At 37.5% G+C, this 17,649-nt stretch overlaps 1 long non-coding RNA gene across 4 annotated transcripts in view; it reads left to right on the forward strand.

Annotated features, from left to right (window-relative positions):
- Positions 1 to 17,649, forward strand: part of LOC136019740 (uncharacterized) — a 58,624-nt gene that overhangs the window by 31,295 nt on the left and 9,680 nt on the right. For 3 of the 4 annotated variants that reach the window (XR_010615027.1, XR_010615025.1, XR_010615028.1), the window contains exons 3-4: positions 15,683 to 15,775; positions 16,793 to 16,890. This is a non-coding gene — a long non-coding RNA (uncharacterized LOC136019740). The remainder of the gene's footprint in view (positions 1 to 15,682; positions 15,776 to 16,792; positions 16,891 to 17,649) is intronic. The other variant, XR_010615026.1, reaches the window with a different exon arrangement.

Genomic DNA, 17,649 nt, shown 5'->3' on the forward strand with positions numbered 1-17,649 from the left:
GCTCAGAATTATTTTGACTATTGGTTCTGATCTGTAATGCAGACTCTCGTTTGATCCACATGTGTATTAGTGAAGCAAAACTTCTAGTTGTGCCAATTTGCTCCCTTTCTCAAATGGAAAATAGGCAGGAGAGTGCAATTACATAATTAGAAAATATACATTTATCTTTCCCCCACTGCTCTGAAAGCAGCTTGCCACCATGACTCTTGCAGGTGGAAGAGCAGATGTTTCACCACTGACATCCATGCTGCCCCTTGGCCAGCTGGCAGGAGAGGTCCGTCATTGCCTCCCACTTGAGTTCACAGATGTCCCTTCCGAGACATGCCTTTACACACAGGGGGATCAGACTGTGCCAAACTTGTCACTGTCGCTCAATACAACGGGGGAGTTACGTGTCTGCAAGCTTATGTTAATCTGTTGATAAAAAAGCCACAGAACTGTGTCTGGGGAGTCACATATAATGTGACAGACTCAAACAAGCAGTTACATGGATTGTGATTCATAGTGTAAATCCCTGGGGGACTGTTTTTCACTCACAAAACACAGAGAAGGGAGTGCTTGTGCCAACTCTCACATTGCTGCTGCCTGAGTGCTCCTCCTCAGCTTCCAACAGCCTTGTGCTGGCCAATATCCCTTAGAGATCAGCTCCCCACTGTTTCAACTAACTCAGTTACACACCCTGCCCAGCTTTGGAGGTGGAGTGGAAAGGAAGATCAAAAGGCTTATGAGACACTTCAGGGGTAAAAGAGACAATTTGGATGTGTGATTCATGGAGTCTGTGAATCCTTCCCCGTGTATTTTTCAGAAAGAAACAATATTTAAAAGAGGGTAATGCAGAAAATAGCTTTTTCCAGCATGCGTTGCATCACTCTCTGTGAGTTGCACATCAACAGTGTTGTAAGCAGCAATGGTTTCATTTTCCCAAGCATGAGCACTTGTTACTTTTCTTAGATGCCCTGTACAATGTTTGTTTCTACAATTACCTAGCCTTCTGCTTTTACAAAAATTGCACTGAATGGAGCTTGTAAATTGATAATGTATCAGCCTTCTGTGAAATGTGAAATATTTGTAAGCAGAGGAAATTTTCCATGGGAAATATTCTATATGCTTACCTTGCCTATAAGCAAACAGACTAGAAAATGCCAGACATTTCACTTCTGCAGTCCTTGACTTCAGAGCAGTATGAAATCAGGGTAATTTATCAGAAGTTATTATGGAGTGTGAGGTCACTGGTTGCCAGAAGTACTGGAAGTGTGTTTTTAAGGGTAGAACTTAATTAGAAAATAACTTCTTTTTAAGAATAGAAATTATGTATAATCTTGCTCTATTTACTCCAACTGAACAAGAAAATGGAGCAATTGAGGATAGCCGTTGCTTACCAAAGACACCCTCCTGTGGTAGTCCCTCTGTATCAGCCAGGAAAGCCTACATGTGTATTCCTCAATCCTCGTCTTCCTGCTTCACCTTCCGTTTTCCTCTCATTATGCAGAGGCCAAACTGAAGAAAACCTGCAGCAAACATGTTGATTTCAAATAGCACAAAAGGATTAGCCTAAAACAACTGCAGGTCAGGTCACTTTTAAAAATAGCTGGGGAAAAGTCTGTTTCCTTTTAGCTACAGAAGGGGGGACGATTTATAATAAATCCAGATATGTCCAATGTCAAAAAAGAAATATTGCAGAGCTCTCTTTCCTCTTTTGCTCTGTAAAAGAGACTTTAAACAAGGATTTTTTTTCAATAGTTTGGACAATACAATGAAAAGACACTAATGTTAAAACCTTTTGATGTGTCAGGTTAATAATCTGTCCTTTATCAGCATTGAGACAATTCAGGGTGTATGTTAGCAGGCTATTGATTTATTTTTTCAGGCTGTCAAATACATTGCCATTCTGGCATCTTGGCTCCCACCTGAGATGTGATCCAGTAGTGTGCCCCAGCAGCCAGCCACTTCAGAGCTGAAAGTGGGGCGGCTTGGTGTGACTTTGCTTCAAGATGAAAAGGATATTTCCTCTAGGCTTTTTGTTTGGGTGGGGTTTTTTTAATACTATCTATAGGAAAAGTATGTACTGTCTGATAGAATAGCAGCCAACTGTCCAATCGAAATATGGTTTAGAGGTAGGAGGACAGGTTTGAAAAGATTTATTCCAGTACAAGGTGTGAAACTTAATGCAGCAAGCAAATTATGTTACTTCTATGCAAATTCAAATTGAAGCAGCCAGGTCTTATACATAAAATCTTGCTTCCAATAATTAATTCCTGTTTTCGACAGTGTTGCTGTGAGGAGGTTCAACCATGATCAGCTGAGGCAGGAGAGGTGTGGAAGAGTAAGAGTGAACCTTTGCTTTGGCCAAGTTGCTCTTAAATCTCCTGTAACAATACCAAATATTGCACTATTTCATAATGGCACCGTTCTGTAGTTTCTTATACTTCTTCTAAAATGAAATCTGAATTTATGTGACTAGGAACACAGAAGATTCTTAAAAAAAAAAATAAAAAATGAAAAATTCCCTTCAACTACGACATGGTGGAGGAATCCCAAAGCAGCTCATTCTCCTTTCTTTTATCCACTCCTGAGCTACTAAGCACTGCAATGATGTTTATCTAATAACTCCATTCTCCTTGAGGCATATTTTCTATTAATAGTAATTATCTATGACTTATAATTTGTCTTGAATTCTCCTCACTAGTGCAGCACTTGAACTGATTATGTACTCCCACTATTAGAATAAAAAATGATGTGACTGCATTCTTAACAGCTGCATATAAGTGTGTGCATAAAAATATCATATCTTCTGAAAGTGAGAGGTGTTTCTACCCACAGTGAGGTGGATGAATGTTCACCAATTACAGAATAAGTGGGATGAAGAGGCTCCTGACATTCTCTTTAATGAGACAGAATGTCTCCTGACATCAACTTGCGTGATATGGAATACTCAAATTATTCTTAGTGCATTTATATATTGTGGAAACCCAGAGAACAATGATGGGTTTGGTACTTAATTGGCAATTTTTGCTGTGTTAAGTGTGTAATAAGGCAGACCATGATTTGAAAAGTTAACAATATATGTAGAAAAGACAGAAGTCATTTCTGTGGATGAAAATTCCACAGAGAATGTGAAATTTTCAAGGTCGTATGTAAGACTTTTGACAGCATCAGGGAGCAAATGTAAATACCCTCAGTCCTGGTTTAGTGCATGTACTATAATGTCCTGTATCTTACTGGTTTCCTTTCATTAACTGAAAATTGGTCCCTGTTGTTGTACCTGTACCTGGATTGTGGTTGAAAACTGTACATTAACTCTTCACTATTTTGAATGCTTGAGGAAATCCTCCTATTGGGCAGGTGAGTGCTCTCCTTTGTCTCTTTAAAATAGAATTCAGCAAAACCTGAATTCCTGCAAACAAAAGAAGGTTGGAAAATTCCAGCTAAAAAAAGAGCAGGTGGACTTTATCCTTCTGCAAAATGTATCATTTTGCAATTGTACAGCACTCAGAGTTCCTTGTATGGTTATAGCTGGTCTATGGGTAATCACAAAACATGCCACACAGGAGGAAACATGAATTCTCTTTTTCGTTCTGACTTGACTCATCTGACCTTGGGAAGTTGCATTGAGATCTTTAAAAGCAGTCTGTAATTTTGAATGTCTTGTATCAGCTGAGTTGTACCTACAATCTCAAATGAAATTAATGAGAGTTAGAATTTTCCAGTGCATCTGGTGCTGAAAGCCATATGGAGCTGGTGACTCTGACATCTTAGTTTTCTCATCAGTTAAAACCAAAACCAATGACAAAATAAAATAAACAAACAAAAACCCCAAAGCTAAACAAGAAAATCCATCAATTTTGCATTAACCTCACAGGAATGGTGTAAAATTAAGTAGTTACCTTGAAAATTCATCTGAAAAAAACTTATTACTAAAAATAATAACTGATATGAAACAGGGAAGGAAAAAAAATTAAAAAAGTTCTTAAATGATTACTCTAATTTTAAAGATACATATTATGAAAAAGCATCAGGCACTTTGGACCTAAATCTTTCAAGTTTAGTGTTTCCAAAGTCCCTTGTTTCCAAAATGGACATTGATTTGCGTTCCTATATCTGATTTATAGACATAATTAATGCTATTTTTACAGAGGGCATTGCTTATTCTCATTCAGTGCAGCTACAGGTGTGGTAGTGGTTAAAGAAAGCTTTCAGTATTTGGATATGCTGAATGGGGTGAGGGGTGAACCATGCAAGCTTATCTGAATATCAATAGGTACAGTATTCCCATGGGGAGAGAATTCAGTGATGCTAAGCCTGCCCAGCAAATTAAACAAGAGACATGAATGTGCATAAAATTGCCTTGAACAGATGTTCATCAACAGAATAAACGCATAGCTTTTTTTTTCCTTTTGTTTAATCAAGAAGTATAGTACAAACATTAATTTATTGGCTGGCAGGGGAGGGGGGCTGTAACTCCATACCAAGACCACCTATTAAAAAGGTAGAGATAAAAAATCAGAGAACCCTTCCATTTTCTTTCAAAACAAGTGACCAGTAGAATCTGGACTGCAAAATAAATCATTACATTTTATTTTGTTAAATAGATCATTCAGAGCTGAAAATGAACAAGTAATACTACCTCTAACTGCACTGTCTGGTGCTACCTGTCATTACAATATGTTTAAATTACTATTATATTTAATACACATATAATTTTGCATGGAATGTTGTATTCTCATTGACAGTCTCATCTTCAAATAGTTTTAACAAATGTAAGTTTTCAGAATTACATACCAAAAGCTATGTCAGGAAGAGAAAGAAACAGAAAACAGAGCCAATTATGAGAGAGATTATAATTACTTAAATGTAATTCAATAGAATGCAGAACTTAGGTTTGAAAGTTTCACATTTTTCTCTTGTGCCATTGGAAACTAGGTGATATACTATACAGCCAGCTTCCTCCAAATCCATATGGGGTTCTCATGCTCTATGGAAATGGGTGAATGAACTTTACATTGCTGGAGCCTTTAGAAAGCAACCTATTGTAAGGATACAGTGAATGTGACCTACATTATATTAGAAGTTATTGATGAATATGTGAAATTTGCTGCTTCTAATCCTTGAAAAATGTGGCAGTTAAATCTTGGAACTGCTGAATGGAGCTAGCAGATAGGTGTTTAACCACCACTCAGTCTTTGCACCTCTTTTGCTAGTACCTAATGTTGTTTTCATAAGGGCACAAAATGAAAATTTGTCTGAAACCTATGTTTATATACGAGTTTCCATAAATATCCTCTCATGTTAACAAGCACTTCTGACAACTTTTATATTTAGCAAAATGAGTAAAGCCCCCTGAGCTCTGTGAACGTTGTTTTCTGTTAATTAAAGTAGGACTTTTATACCAGCTTTTAGCTTCTAGTAGGCAACTGCAAATTTTGCAGCTGTTGCAAGGAAGTAATGAGATGGAAATATAAGACCAACAAGCCTAAAGCAGGAAGGCTATTCTCTTCAAGAAAATCCGTGTAATGTTTTATAACCTGAATTGTTTAGATATCTTGGGAATTGCATGAGAATTATTTTTCCAGATAGTCCTTGTTTGGCTTGGAAATTTTGAATACAGGCTGATTTGCTTAGAAATACTGGATTTTGCACCCTTTTTCTTTGTCTCACTCCAAATGGCAGAACAATACTGCCATGGGGGTCTCCACAGGGATGTTGAGGATTATCACAGAGCTTGCTACCTGCTCCATTCCTACGATGATAGGGAAAGTCACCCTTCAGAAGCAGTTTGTGAGATGATGAAATAACTTATTCTTCAATGCTATTGATTACCAGATCAGATTTTTATGAACTTTCTTTGTTTTGGTGGTTTTGTTTGTTTCTTTCAGTTTGTGTGTATGATGATGCCATCACTCTCCCATTTCCTGCCCCTCTCTCTTCCTCCATAAGACTTAAGGAATTAACACACTAATGCTCTATTTTCACTGTCGTTATGTGCCCACAATGGGCATGAAATGTCAGAATCATAGAATAGTTAGGGTTGGAAAGGACCTCAAGATCATCTAGTTCCAACCCCCCTGCCATAGTCAGGGACACCTCACACTAAACCATCCCACCCAAGGCTTCATCCAACCTGGCCTTGAACACTGCCAGGGATGGAGCACTCACAACATCCCTGGGCAACCCATTCCAGTGTCTCACCACCCTAACAGGAAAGAATTTCCTCCTTATATCCAATCTAAACTTCCCCTGTTTAAGTTTGAACCCGTTACCCCTTGTCCTGTCACTACAGTCCCTGACGAAGAGACCCTCCCCAGCATTCCTGTAGGCCCCCTTCAGGTACTGGAAGGCTGCTATGAGGTCTCCACGCAGCCTTCTCTTCTCCAGGCTGAACAGCCCCAACTTTCTCAGCCTATCTTCATATGGGAGGTGCTCCAGTCTCTGATCATCCTCGTGGCCCTCCTCTGGACTTGTTCCAGCAGTTCCATGTCCTTTTTATGTTGAGGACACCAGAACTGCACACAATACTCCAGGTGAGGTCTCAGAAGAGCAGAGTAGAGGGGCAGGATCACCTCCTTCGACCTGTTGGTCACGCTCCTTTTGATGCAGCCCAGGATACGGTTGGCTTTCTGGGCTGTGAGCGCACACTGAAGCTGGCTCATGTTCATTTTCTCATCGACCAGCACCCCCAAGTCCTTCTCTGCAGGGCCGCTCTGAATCTCTTCTTTGCCCAGTCTGTAGCTGTGTCTGGGATTGCTCTGACCCAGGTGTAGGACCTTGCACTTGTCGTGGTTGAACTTGGTAAGGTTGGCATCAGCCCACCTCACAAGCGTGTCAAGGTCCCTCTGGATGGCATCCCTTCCCTCCAGCATATCAACCGGATCACACAGCTTGGTGTCATCGGCAAACTTGCTGAGGGCGCACTCAATCCCACTGTCCATGTCAGCGATGAAGATGTTAAACAAGACCGGTCCCAACACCGATCCCTGGGGAACACCACTCGTTACTGGTCTCCAGCCGGACATCGAGCCATTGACCACAACTCTTTGTGTGCGGCTGTCCAGCCAGTTCTTTATCCACCGAGTGGTCCATCCATCAAATTGATATCTCTCCAATTTAGAGAGAAGGATGTTGTGTGGGACAGTGTCAAACACTTTGCACAAGTCCAGGTAGATGACATCAGCTGCTCTACCCTTGTCCATCAGTTCTGTAGCCCCATCGTAGAAGGCCGCCAAATTGGTCAGGCAGGATTTCCCCTTAGTGAAGCCATGCTGGCTGTCACCAAGCACCTTGTTTTTCATGTGCCTTAGCATGCCTTCCAGGAGAATGTGCTCCAAGATTTTGCCAGGCACAGAGGTGAGACTGACTGGTCTGTAATTCTCCGGGTCTTCCATTTTCCTCTTCTTGAAAATGGGGGTTGTATTTCCCTTTTCCAGTTGTCAGGAACTTCACCTGACTGCCATGATTTTTCAAATACGATGGCCAGTGGCTTAGCAACTTCATTTGCCAACTCCTTCAGGAACCGCGGATGGATTTCATCAGGTCCCATGGACTTGTGCACGTTCAGATTTTTAAGATGGTCTCGAACCAGATCCTCTCCTACAGTGGGCCCAGGGTCTTCATTCTCACAGTCCCTGTGTCTACCTTCTAAGACCTGGGAGGTCAGTCGGAGCCTTTGCTAGTGAAGACTGAGGCAAAGAAGTCATTCAGAACCTCAGCCTTCTCCAAATCCTGTGTAGAATGTCCTACGTTTAACTTTTGCTTAAAGATTTAGAAGTAGATGAGGATGGCTGCAGAATATTTTCTGCTGTTTCGTTAGCATTATGGAGACATTTTCAATGTACCTAAACAGAAGCAGGAAAAATGAGTGGTAAACTGTGGGTATAAAAGTGCTTTCTCTAGAATGCAAATTACACCTGAAGTATAAAGCAGTCTGGTCAAGAAATGTGCAAAATGTTGATCAAAACAAAGTATAAAAGATATGTTTAAAGAAATATTTTCTTGGACCTTGTCACTTGTAACGTGATGTTTGAGGCAAGTAAATTACCCAAGTCTTTTTCTGAAAAAAAGCCACTTTGCTCATAGCAATAGAAAATGACAAATCCATTTTGTTATTTCTCTAAATATTTCTCATGAGAAAATACTGATCATAGAGAACAAGTAAAGTCAGTGGGTGTTATTTGGATCCAGTTTAACTTGATCTTATTTGGCTGACTGGGAGCTCAACAAGACTGAAAATCAGAGGATACCTTAGTGGTGAACTTTTGACTCGTCACTGCTTCATGACATACTTGAATGCACTTTTATATCCTACATTACATAACATAAAATCACAGTATTAGAACTAGATAGCCTTGGTATGTTTAAAACTTACAAATATGTTTCTGATGATCTTGTAACCAATAAGTTATTTTTTACAGTAAAATACTGTATGTTCAAATTTTCGCTCTTTGCTAAAAAGTACCCTTTTTTCTCCCACCTCTCTTCTCTTCAACCTGTTCACTGCAGATTAGTACACACTTTATATGTGCAATATTCACCTAAACAGTGTTGAAGAGTTTAATTACAGTTGCTAATCCAGCTGTAGCATGATGACGTGTTTTAGAGGCTTGTCAGCACATTTGCCTGTGCAATTGTTCTGACTGGAAACATCTCTTAAATATCATATTTCTGTGTAATAATTACTTAGTCATGACGCTAATTAATTTGTGGATTTGCCTGGCACATACAGTAAGGAAAACCACTCTAACATCATTCTACTACTGAAGAGCACCAGCTCTCTTATTGACCTGAAACACTGGGTTCCACAACTGGCATTTTAGTCAATAAACCATGCATTATGGGTTCCTAATTGCATACACTGAAACAACAGATAAACACAAGTGTGTCTAGAAGGTAAATAAAAGTCCTATAAATTACAGGGACATCATAAGCATTTTAATCAAATCATTTAAAAGTTAAAAGGCAGAAATAAATTCTTGAAGAAACTTGTGGAAAAGTATTCTTTGAGCCATTTTTACTGTATTGTAAAACAAAGTGACAACATCCACATGATCTGAGGCATGTACAAGGTTATGCAATAGTAAATTAAGATTGATTTGCTATAAATGTCTGTGTTTGGATCTGATCACTAAGTGACTTTCATAGATTTCTGTGAATAGTTATGCACTGTATTGGCACTTCTTAGAATCTTGGGATTTATTAGTGGCCTTTTCCTATTTTATGAAGACTTAAAATGTCTTTGCCTATTATCCTCTTTTAAGTTGCCAATCTTCTGTAAGATGAGTAAAAGTAAGGACTGAAACAGAATGAAGACAGGATGTATGATGCAGATGAAGAAAAGTTCATTGGAAGTATCATAGGTACCACATGATACAGTTTCTAGTAGCAGATAATACACGTTTTATTAGTTAAGATAGTGATGGAATTTAAATAAAGTATTCTCTCTCTTTCCTCTTCCTCTTCCCTGTCCCCCAACTGTATATGCTATGAAAGTTATGGACTCCTCTCACTCTGCCCAAGGAAAATAGTACTATATTTAAATAATACCAAAGAGGCAAATTCTCTTCCACAGTTGTGCATTCTAAGGTGGACATAAAACACTGTTTATATGACAATATGTCCTATTAAAACTATGTTGTCATCCGTGGGTACAAATTGGTATTAAATTAGTAGTAAAGTGATAAAAAGCCTGTTGAAGATCTCAAAGTAATTATTGCTAAATTAGCTTGTCCAGTTATTACGTGCCATCATGTCTCTGCAGAAATGTGTCCATAGCACTTCCAGTAAAATAAAGGTTTGCCTGAACTGTGTATCCAGAAAGGGCTGTGGAATTTAGGCATAGGTTTATTGGTGCCCTTAGCTACATGGATGGTACCATACTCTGGACTGCTTTCTTTCTGCTTTTAGAACAGCTGTCAGGAGATCTGTTCCAGCCTCCTCACTGGAATGCATTTATGAAAGTGCTTTGTAACAAGAGTACACTATCCATAAAGTGAATAGAGCATGTTGCATTCAAGAAGTAACACACTCCTAAATTATTTTAGTTTATAAAAACAAAAGGCATGATAAAACTACTTAGTGCACCTTATTTCACTCTTTCTAGAACTGGTTCAGCAGTAATACATATTCTTGAATAATGTATTCAGCAGCCGACAAAAATGTCATAAAGTAGTGATTTATATTACTCAGCCATGTAGAAATAATTATATAGAGTAATATTTTTGTTACTTTTTTTTGTGGGGGTGGCGTTATGAAGGAACATAGGCTTGATACTTTGGAAGAAAATTCTGTTAGTGCTGTTTGAAATAGTGAGAATGTGATAGTGGGAACTGCATTTTATAGAAATGAGAAGGAAATGCTGAGACTGCGGGCCATGGCTTAAGTGGATGGCAGCAGGTGATGGATACAGTCTTTCAGAAAAGCCACAACCATATGTATCGCATATCAACCAACGTGTTACTAGCAGAGTTTGCTGTTCTTCATATAACTTTTCTTTGAATGAACCAGAAAAACAACTAACTGCTGTGATATTCAGCAACTGAAGAATCACAAAATCCATAGAATGGCTTGGGTTCGAAGGGTCCTTATAGCTCATCTAGTTCCAACCCCCTACCCACAGGAAGGGCCACCTTCCACTAGACAGGTTTCTCCAAGCTCCGTCCAACTTGGCCTTGAACACTGCCAGGGATCTGGCAGTGTGTGAACCAGCCAGTTTCACAGGACTGGGATGTCCCTGAACACCTACCTTCTAAGGCAGAAATGAGCTTTAGATATAGACTCATCAAGATAATTTGACTGAAATAGTAGAGGGTGCTTACTTTCACTGTTGTGGGAGAGTCAGTTGCATGACCCTCTCATCCCAGTTAGCTTCAGCTCATCATCAGTGATAGAGCATTTCAGGGAGTGTCTAGAACAGAAGACCTTTGACTGTTTAAGACATGTTTTAACCATTTTCTGAAATTAGGTCATTAGGTTTTTCAATTGGTCTTTTCAACAAACAAAACTTTTTGTCTATGGAAGAGTGATTTGGTTTGGTTTAGTTTTCAGTGGCAAATCATACACCTGTTTTAGGGATGCTGTGGTGGGGATGGGGATACAGTTTAGACCCAAATCTAACACATTTTACCTAGAAGGATTACAATGAAGAAAAAAGTTGATTTGTAAGACTAATGTTTTGATTTTAATAAAATCACAAAATAACTTGTATGAATGTACTGGTTTAATCTATGATGACCAAAATCTCCTAGGGAGGTAAGGTAGGATAATTTTTATGTCTAGTTCTACATTTAAGCGTTCTAGCGCAAGAATCACATTTTTTAATCCCTGCTGGAGAATCCATCCAGCCTTTATGCAGTCCTGTCATGCAGATGTAAACTGAGCCTTGGCATGGGACACACTGCACTGCACAGCAATAAAAACCCTACTTAGAACCTATGTTCTGTCTAAAGAAAGCATTTGTACTAATAATAGTGTAAGTGGGCATAACACATCAGTGGTGTCACTGTTGGTGGCCATATGTTGACCTAACCTATTGAGTTTTTATTTAATTCTCTAAAAATGTGTGCAGAATAATATGAGAACTGACAGAGGAAAACTGACAATTTTCTGACAATTTCTGAGTAAATTGTTCGCTGTCTCTAGATATTAATCCCCTCCTTTCTGCCTTCCCCCACCCCAAAAAACCATGTCAGGCAGAGTTGTGCTGATTTGAACGGTGTCTGCTTACCCCTTTCTTATATCCTAATTTTCATGTGATGATTTGGCTTTCACAAATCATGAAATGGCAGTTCAAGTACATTTTGCAGGAAGCGTTCAGATTGCACTCAAATAGTGCAAAGGAACTGGAAGTCCCACTGTCCTTCACACCAAAAAAAGAACAGCTCTTTGATCCATATTTTCTCTGTAATCATGCCAACACCTTTGCTATCTCTACAGCCTTTAAGGGAATGTGAGTAGTGTGGTCAATAGGGAATATTACTCAGATGGTAAATGTGGGCCTTACTTTGTCTGTTATCATCAGCATACCTTCTCAGAGACCATTACAAATGACATTTGCTTGAATAATTTTAATGGTCACACTGTCCCTTGCAGAAATATGTAAGTAACAAAATCCAGTTTTGCTTTGTCCTTTTAGCATTAAAATCAGAACTGTTTTCAATTACTTTTTTCAATTTAGTGTCTCCAGGGGTTATTTTTTCTTGCGAGGGTGTACTGGAAGATGTTTTGAGATTGCTGCACCTTTAAATGGAACTTGTGGAGACAAAAGGTATTTGTTTGCACATCACTGAGATGAGTATTTTCCTGGTGATTTGAGAACATTAAGGTGCTTACTTATGAAAGTCATGACTCCTCAGTCAGGCCCCAATGAAACAATACCTTGTGAATGAATAAATTACTTTCCAGTCTTAAAATAAAGGTGGGATGTTGGAGTCATGTGCTTTTTAACTTCTAGTACTGCTGGAATTTGAGTTTTAAACTCACTTGGCATTGTTTGCTGCTTATTGGTCCTGAATAGAGCACATTTACCCAGTGGTTTTAATTTATTTCAAGTGCACAATAATACTCCTGTGACTGCCCTGTAAAGAGCTGTTAATGAACAGATCTCAAACATAATGAGTGATTTGCTGCTGCAGAATTTTTGTATGCCTGCAGAATAGAAGTACAAATAGGTACACTGTATATGGAGCTTTCTATAAAGACATCTGTGGTCTTTCTGGCTTCTAAATTCCTGCACCCCTAAGGGTTTTGTCCTTTTTATTCACTGTTATCATCTCCTCATGTTGCCTTCATAGAGCACATAAAGGATGGTTTGTTTTATGTTTTCATTCTTTAAAAAGAAAAAAAATGCTACAATAGGCATTCCTAAACATAGCATTTAAGGATACATTTGCCTTAATTCATGTAATTACTGAAAGTTGTAGACACTAGTTTTTTTCAGCTGGTCTTTTTAAGTCATTTTAAGCTATGGTAAATGGATTTATGTAATTTTTGTAATAGGTTGTCCATAATATAATAATATAATACTATAATACAGTACTGTTATAACTAAGCTGTCACATAGGCTTAAACCCTGGCATTTGAAATGGCTTCTTAAATATGGCACTAGTTAGTCTCAGTTATTTCTTTTCACTTTGGTTTTATTCATTCTGCTTCAGTAGAATTACTCCACTTTTATGGTGTTGGAAGTGACATCAGAATAAAGCCCTTAAAGTAGCAAGGACAAAACTTACTGCTTTGTCATGTTGATTTAGAAAACTACCTGAAAAAACTTTAATTTGTAAGCATGAAGTTTGATTCTGGCTGTCAGACACATACACTGACTTCTGTCAGCCATTGCTCTGTTCAAATTATCAGAGAAGAACATTCTGGGGGAGAGATAGATATAGTATAATCTGTAGACAAATTATACTTGAAGTATAAATTTCCGAATGATTGCAGATCCAAAACTACAAAGGTGATGTGCTTGTTATTTCTTAAATTGGGAAGTAATAATTTGAAAACAGGAATACTGTGGTTGCTGTGCTTTGAAATGTTTCTGTTTTACAGAGACAATATTCAGTGTTATTAAGGTCTTACTCTGCCTGTGAGTGATTCAGCAGTTTACTCTTTACAACAAAACCTACCTAGAACTGTAACTGAATGAAGTAAAATTCAGACAAATGCAAAGGTAACATTAAATTTATTGATTTTTCCTGCCACGTCTGCATTTTACAGATATAAAGATAAGGTAATTTCTTGCCCTCAGTCCATGTTTTGAGCCCTGGCTCTCACATTGGGAGATTTAATGCAAAGTATTTTTTTTACTGTTGTAATAATGTTTCCTATTTTCTGTTATGAATTACATTACTTAACAAAAGAGAAATTCTGCTCTTGGCAGCATGTAGTGCAGGAATTAATTCAATAGATCAGTAGGTAATTCAGAGGCTGCAGTTTGGATTTCTCATGTATGTATTCATAGCACTAAACCTGCTCTTTGTTAATACTTATTCAGCTACTTCTTCAGGGCTGTGTAACTGATCTGGTGTAATTTGGTAGCACCATATAAACTTCAGTTATTCAGATAGTCGTTTACTGCTCAGTCCTAAAAATTTTACCTGTCCAAGTAGATTAATTTAGTTCACAAAAACCTGCAGGAAAACAAGTGAGAAGGCTGAAGAATGCTTCAGAGTAAAGTGTACTTGGGTAAAATTTAAAACTGATGAAACTTCAAAAGAAAAATTATTTTTACTTTGGATAGATCTGAGTGGCAAGAAGACATCTCATACCAAGCACTTACTGTTAGGTTTTATGTAAAGACTGGGTCAGAAAGGAAACAGAAACTTCTAATTATCTAAATTGTGGGGGAAGTATACCGAGTTTTAGCCCATAAGGGATGTATCTTACTAAAACTTGAGAATGCACATTGCTTACATTTATTGACCAAACCCATATATTTTTTTTGTACCAAGATATTTCTGGTATGAGAATGAGAGCAGTCAATAAGGGGCACAGTTTGAGCTTTGGTATTTGGGTTTTACTATGATTTGTTTCGTATACAGATAGAATCTGTGACTTCTTTGCTGAGAACCCACTTTTAAATCTTGTAACTATTTCCATCATCTCTGTTGGGAACACCATATCTCCACGTAGTTTAGCTGAGCACACTGGAGTTGCAGACTTAAGAAAAGTCAACTTCTAACACCTGATATTTCGTAACTTCAACCAAAGCAAAACTGGCATTCAGATATAGTAATGAAGCTTTTTAATGTATTCCGGTATTCAGTATTCCAGTATTTCAGTATTCCAGTAAACAGTTTGTTAGTTTTATTTAGCTTTAAATTACAAAATATTTTAATCTATCTACTCTACTAAAACATTGTTATAAATAAAGCAGGTGTTAGGTGGGGAGAAAAGCTTTTGCAGCAGTGCTTGAATATAGTAACTGTATATGACCTAAAGAATGCTTATTTGCTCCTTAAGGCTCGTAAAGAATTTAGTACCTTAAAATTATTAAAAGTTACTCTTATTTATGGACAAAAAATAGCCTATTCATAATTGATAATGTCAACTATTGACCTCTGTGATAACAACCTAAATGTGTTGCAAAGTGATTTGGCAAAAATGCATGTTACATTGTTTATGAAGTTCTGTAATTTATTGTGCTGTCTGTTATATAAGTATATCAAATACAAGACTTTGGGTGGGGGGGGGAGAGGGTTTCACCTAATCTGTGTTTGAAAGACTACATATATTTCAGTTCTGGACAGGATTGATAATAGTTTATGGGTTATTTGTGGTTTGAGGTTTTTTTGTGGGTGTTTTTTTTGGGGGGGGAGGGTTGTTTGGTTTTGGTGGTTTTGGTTTTTTTTTGTTTTTTTTTGTTTTTTTAAGGGCTCTTCAAGATGTGTAGAAATCTGTTTCCTATTTTACAGTTATGTGGATGCTTTTGTTTCTCTTGGTGAAACTTTCTCATTTAAGACTTGCATTTCGGAAAGCATGGTTGAGTAGTATTCCTTTGTCACTACTTCTGATATACTTTGCTGACACTTGGTATCACTGCATCAAACTGCTGTCTGGAAATGAACTGTGGATCTCTATTCTTTGCACGCAATCACACTCCAACTGTGTCTGAGTGATGATTTTGTTGAAGCAATGATGCAGAACACAATAGTTAACTCCCCAAGTCTGCTGGTGGATAAGGATTTTTCCTTCACAGGTTTCTCCATAAAGCCAGGGGATGGACAGCATTTATGGCTTGCTTACTGATTGGAGGAGAATCCTTCAAGAATGACTTCTATAAAAAAGGCAGGTGAGGAATGCTCTTCTTGTCATGAACTGGTAGAGAAACAAGACGGTAATGAACTAAGGAATGACAAAGTCACCTCTGAATTTTGTTTGCATATGTACTAAGTGAAAGGCCTTGCTAGTAACATGACAGGATGCATCAAAGTATCAAAATATTGGACAGTACACTATATCAAGAGTGTTGAGGACTTTCATCTTCACATATTTGGGGCTTATCCAACTCTTGCTTTAGCTTCTGGTGAAGGCTGTCCTTTGAACACAATAATAGATGATCTCAAGGCTGATCTAGAGTGCTATTGCATAGTTTCTGTATCTTAAAACTACTGGATTATTTGGTTTAGGAATTATGAAAAATAATGGAGGGGGGACAAACCAACAGATCAATAATAATAAGACTAATATGTAATTGAAGTTTCTACAGTACTAAGACATAATTCTGTAATTGCGTTATTAGTTCTTCTAATTCTTGCACTTCTGAGCATGCAGAAAGCACTGAAGATGAAATTAAGATACACTCTGTCCCTTTGAGGGGTTTGTGGGCTAAAACCAGAGTATCTTTTCTACTGGGATACATAGAAAGTTAGGTCAGTGTTGAATAATGTATTACCAGAGTGCAATAGCTCAAGGTAACTGCTGTCTTCTCCCCCGCAGTGTCCTGTTTTGCACATGCAAATTCCCATTTTACAGCAATTTTACCTCCTGCTCTTCCTATTGCAAAAGAGGAAAAAATACTGAAAGAAATCAATAGCTAATTTCCTTTAAATTTGTATTAGAGATATATATGTAACTTATTTTCTGCAGAAATGTTTGTATATATGTATATGTATACATTAAATATAGATATAAAAAAACCCTTTTTCTCTGTATCTGTTCTTCTTACTGTATTGCTTGTTTGGTTAGTGTTTAACCTAACCTATAATCAGGATTGTTAATAACTGACATTAATTGTAATTACATTTATTCTAAGATATAAGTTGACATTATTAACATTATTATTGATTACACTTGTGTCTCTACAAAGCATGTGATAGGAAAAAAATACATATTCACTTCCTACCATTTGAAGAGATGTGGAGAACCAACTTTAGCTTTTCCACATGAAAAGCTCCTTTAAAATAGGTAAGCAGTCTTTGTGGTCATATTGAGATATGCTGTTAAATACCAAGAGTTGCTAGTACATTTTTAATGGCTGATACAGCTTCCTAATCAGGAATTTACCACTATTTTATACACTGAAATACTACACCCCAAGGAAATAGTTACTATCTAGTAACTCTGCATCTGTTGTAAAATTCAAATTTCTATTTCTTTTAAACAAAGATGGGATACAAAATTTAACTTCTTCAATGTCATTTGTTTTCTCCTAGCTTTTAAACATTTTCATGTTGCTCATAAACCAAAGTACTCTAACGACTTTCATAGAAATTAATGTACTCGAAATAGAGAACCAGTAAGTGAAGCAAGAATGAGTATAGTTATACTCAAAAATAACCTCTGGGTCCTTACAGCCTACTTCACTTTTTGCAAAATAAGATGCATTTAGAAATTATAAAATACCTGCCCAGTGCCCATACTTTCTTTCTTTTCTTTTCTTTCTTTTTTTTTTTTTTTTTTTTTTTTTAAGAAATAGTATATAAAGGTTTAACATGGGAAAAACTGTTACAGTTTTAGTTTCAAAGCAAAATGAAGATAGAATTCAGTGCACTTACAAATACATCCAAATGTACTAGCCTGCAGTCAGGAAAAGCAACCTGCAAACATTACATGTCTGTGCAAACAATAGCTAATATTGATGCACACAATAGCTGTTATTGACTCAAATCTACCTAAATTTTCCCCATCTAAGCTCTTTAGAGTTAAAGAACAGGGAGTACAAAA

Source organism: Lathamus discolor, chromosome 10 (assembly GCF_037157495.1).
Source record: "Lathamus discolor isolate bLatDis1 chromosome 10, bLatDis1.hap1, whole genome shotgun sequence".
Taxonomy (NCBI): domain Eukaryota; kingdom Metazoa; phylum Chordata; class Aves; order Psittaciformes; family Psittacidae; genus Lathamus; species Lathamus discolor.